At 41.3% G+C, this 5,000-nt stretch overlaps 1 protein-coding gene across 1 annotated transcript in view; it reads right to left on the bottom strand.

Moving 5' to 3' along the window:
- Positions 1-5,000, bottom strand: part of Senp7 (SUMO specific peptidase 7) — a 104,546-nt gene that overhangs the window by 95,373 nt on the left and 4,173 nt on the right. The window lies entirely within an intron of this gene.

Genomic DNA, 5,000 nt, shown 5'->3' with positions numbered 1-5,000 from the left:
AAAGCTCTAGCTCAACTTTATGGAGTTGCTAAACTTTCTTCAGGCATGTTGCATTACTTTATATCTCTAGCTACTTTTATATATTATTTCTTCAGCCTAGGATGCTCTCCCCTGTATTTCTTTTTATGAAATACTCTGGACTTGGCTGAAATTTATCTTCATAAACATCATCCTGACTTGAAGCCACTCCTTTCTCTGTGTATGAGTGCTTAGCACATTTATTTTAAATTATTTATATTACTCTTACCATATCACAGTTATCTGTCTATATAGCTGTCTTCTTTAAACTGCATAGTCCTCCTAAACTGAGGGTCCTGGTCATTCATTTTCTTTCTTTTTTGTCTGTTTTTTTTGAGAAAGAGTCTTCCTACGTAGCCCCAGCTGGCCTGGAACTTACTACACAGACCAGGCTGGCATTAAGCTTGTGACAATCCTCCTGTCTCTGCCTCCCATGAGATAGGATTCCCCGGCCTCTGTCCACTATACCAGGTACTTTATAACTTTTGTATCTCATATATATATATATATATATATATATGATGATAAATCATGATAGCTAAACTTTAAAAATGGAATAATGAAATGCAACAAGTTAGATATCAGTTTTTTAAAAATTAAATACCTAAAATTTTTAAATAACTAAGTATTAAATAACCAACAATAACTGCTTACAAGGGGAGCCAGTTCAGTAGCAGAGTACCGACAGAGGATGTACATGAGGCCCGAGGTTCAGTTACCAACACCCTCCTCCTCAAAAAGCACTAATATCAACTTATCTTTCATCCATAAGTATTTCTCTGAGAAGAAAGCCTACGTCAGGAGGACAGACTAAATTTAAACAAAGTATACCTCAGTCCTTACATCACCAAGGGACAGCTAATCTTCCTGAGTACCAGTACCTTACTATTTATTGCTTTTCTGTATTAAAAAGTATTTCTTTGTAATCCTTCACTTGCAAAAAACAGTATCTCTAAAGCACTTACTTCAATTCTATATACTGCTGGGGAATCAAACTCAGGGTCTCATGCATGAGAGGCAATTACTCTACTACTAACTGAGCCATATCTCCACCTTTTCTTAATTCAGTAATTTGAAGCAAGGTCTTACTAAGTTACATAGGTTGAAATCAAACTCACTCGGTACACAGGCAGGTACTTAATCGTCTATGTTTCTGCCTCAGCTTCCGGGGGAGCTGGGACTACAGGCTGGCTCCACTAGACCTACCATTTCCTGTTTTCAATTAGGAAACAACAGGAGTAAGACAGAAGCTTTAGGCAGTTCAATACATAATGTATTTTCCAAGAATGGCCGTATCAATATTGCCCACACTACATGGTCATCTTATATTCTGATACAAATAGCCAGCCATGAGACATCAAAATTCCTTCCACTTGAATCTGAGCAGGCCTGTGACTTCCAGAAAGCTAATCTACAAAGCCAATATAGTAGACCGGTATAGTACCACACTTGGTAATCCCAGAACACTGGAGGGTGAGGCAAAAGGATCTTGAATCACTGCTAGTCTGGGTTGTATAGTTAGGACCTGTCTCTAAAAACAAAACAAAAAAAACATGGCAATACAGCTTCAGCACAGCTCAAAACTGTTCACAAACTCATCCCTCCATGTTTCTTCTCCTTCTGTCTCTGCCTCTCAGAACACACACACTAGAAGGGAGCACAGATTTTTTTTTTTTTTTTTTTTGAGACAAGGTTTCTCTATGTGGCTTTAGAGCCTGTCCTAGAACTTGCTATGTAGACCAGGCTGGCCTCGAACTCACAGAGATATAAATAACTAACAATGCTTTCCTCAACAACAAGACTTTTCCACTGTCTCTCTGAAGACTTCCTGCTCCCCACTCCTTTCCACCATGCTTGCTATCCTTTATCTCTAAATCCATGAAACTTGGCTTCCGTGTCTTCCCCACTCCTGACAGATGCTGGGATTCTCAGCTTACCTGCCCTGTTCCTTCCCCTCAAACTCTAATAAAATGGTCCTTAAACTTCCTTCTGGGTCCTTTTAAACTTTTAAAATAAATTTTGCAGTATGGGCTGGAGAGATGCTCAGCGGTTAAGAGCACTGGCTGCTTTTCTAGAGGTCCTGAGTTCAATTCCCAGCAACCACAAGGTAGCTCACAATCATCCATAATGAAATCTGGTGCCCTCATCTGGCCCATAGGGATACATGCAAATGAACATTATATACATAATAAATAAATAAATAAATAAATAAATAAATAAATAAAAATTGCATTACATTTGTGTGTGTGTGTGTGTGTGTGTGTTGTGGTTTGATGTGTGTGTGTTGGGTACACAAGGGCCACAGTGCCAAGTGAAGAATGGAAACAACTTGGAAATCAGTACTCTCCCTCCACCATGGGGTCCCTGAGACCAAGCTCAAGTTGTCCAAGTAGCAGCAAGTGCCTTTAAGTCTCAGCTAGCCCCCTTTTAAAATTCTTGTATGGACGAGACTACACTCAGAAAAGGAAATTCTGATACCTCTATAAAAGCATCTCCATTCCTATTTACATAGGATCTTTCTTGAAATGGGGTCTTTGGGTCATGTTGCTGCTGTTTTGGAATCACTGGCTTCAGTTCCTTTGTTTTTATTCTCAGATTTTAAACTCACACTTGGTTTCTCTTGATTATGAGGAACATGCCTGTAATCCCAACACTTGGGCGTTGGAGATCAGAGGACCCAATGTTCAAGGTCATCTTCAACATTATTCAGAGAACTCACCCACCTAAGGGTGATCTCTGAACAAAAGAATAAGTCAATGAGCATCAAATTTTGATTGCATCCATGCAAATACATTCCAAGGCCTCTAAATACCAGTATAGGATATAGATAGTATACTATCTGGCCTGAAGTAAGTAGCTTTGGCCTGCATGCATAACAAGGCAAACAAAGCCTTCAAAGTGAAGTCTCAGGAAGAACCCTTCATCTCCTAGTCAGGGTCTCACTAAGCATCCTTGGCTATCCCAGAACACACTAGACATAGTGTCTGAACTCAAATTCACAGAGATCCTCCTGTCTCTGCCTCCTGAGTGCTGTGATTAAAGGCAGAGCCTATTTGCTTCCATGCCCAACCTATTTACTATCTTAAACCTTGTGCATAATTGGTCAGGCATATGATTAAAATCAAATAAATTTTGAGAAATGTGCATTAGTGAAATAGTTACACAACTTAATCTGTCAGTCAAAATGGAGAACCAGGGCCATGTGGATGGCTCAATGGACAGTGACCCACTGGACAGCAAAATGGTGCAGTGGTACTCGAATGCCCACACTCGTACACATACTATACATACAGACAAAATAAATAAATAGTGAAATAAAATAACTAAATAGAGAACTACCCACACTATGCCCTAATAACCAAACTCCTTCTTCTCTTCAATCCCACTAAAAAACACCACCAGCCCTGACAGCCTGAGTTCCATTCCCAGAACCCAAGAGTACAAAGAGAGAACTAATTTCTAAAAGCTTTTCTCTGACTGTCACACAAGTGTGTGTGTGTGTGTGCGTGTGTGTGTGTGTGTGTGTGTGTGTGTGTGTGTGTGTGTGTGTGTGTTTCTCACTACTTATATCTGCTTGAGGACATGCATATGCCCCCCACAATCAATTAATCAACCAACCAACCAACCAACCAATCAATCAACCAATGTAATATATATATATATATATATATGTGTGTTGTGTGTGTGTGTGTGTGTATACATATATATGTATATATACATATGTGTGTATATATATATATATATATAATATATATATTATATATATATATATATTTGGGGTTGGTTTGTTTGTCACAGTGAGCCTGCTGTTCTAATGGCTGAAATCTGAGCTATATGTTTGCAACGGACAATCCCGGGGGTTGTCCAGGTTGTGCTGACATTGGTGGGCACATTTTTGCTCCCAACGAGAAGGAGCAAAAATGGCGTCTGGGGTCTACCAGGTGGACCAACGGCAGCACAGTCACAGCTCTTCCCATCCCTTGAGGAAAGGGGGGACTTGAGCTGATCTTAGATCTTACTTCATTCTCAGGACGCCTGAGTTGAAGTCTGATCCCAGTTTGTTTGTTTGTTTGTTTCATTTTTTATTTTCCACTCAGCTACAGCCATGGGACAGAGGGCAGATACCACCCACTTACATTGGCAGATGGGGCGGGTACCGGTAAATCTGGCCACCCTACAGCTTTGTGGTACCGGTAAACCTGACCTCATAACAGTGTGGCAGGTACTTCAGCCAGCGAATGGGAAAATAAGAGTTGCCTCATCTCCAAGCTTTCTGCTAAAGCTCTAAACCCTTTCTTTCTTTTCTCCACTAAGGCGTCAGCCACATGTAACCTTTTCTGTCTGACCTCCGAGCCGTCGGTGGGCGGGCCCAAATGCGCGGGCTTGGGCAGTTTCTAAGACTCGCCCTAACTCACCTTAACTCCACCCACCCATTCTCAAACTGCCTTGAGAATCACAGACGGGTCTAAAAGCAGCTGAGATCTAAAATCAGGATGGCTCCTAAGCCAAAAAAAAAAAAAAAAAAAAAAATCAACTTATAGCCTCAGGCAAGTCTTCAAAAGGATCGGTTTACAGTCTGTCTACTGGCAGATCTTCCAAAAGCTGTCCTTAAGCCACCAATCGTCAGGAAAAATTCAGAATAAAATCCGTCTCTTGTTCCTGACTAAAAGTTAAGTATCTGGAGAACAAGGCTCCTGACCCCACGGGCAAAAGAGTCATCTGTGGCATTTAAGGTGTGCCAGGGAAGAGATAGAAGCCCGAAAACAAAATTGCCAAATGCTGGCACTTGCTGACTCCCAAAAGCTGTTGGGTCCCTGTTTTAAGTGAAAAAGGCCACGGGCTAGGGAATGCCCTGCCCATCAACAGCCTTGTGCTTGTGCTGCCTAGAAAGACAACCAGTCAGCTGACTGCCCCCAGGCACCAAGACCCATGGGTACATCAAGCTAAGACCTCCAGCAAACCTAGGCTTGGCTACAGACACA

Source organism: Onychomys torridus, chromosome 12 (assembly GCF_903995425.1).
Source record: "Onychomys torridus chromosome 12, mOncTor1.1, whole genome shotgun sequence".
NCBI classification, from domain to species: Eukaryota; Metazoa; Chordata; class Mammalia; order Rodentia; family Cricetidae; genus Onychomys; species Onychomys torridus.
This window is presented reverse-complemented; position numbering and strand designations above follow the sequence as displayed.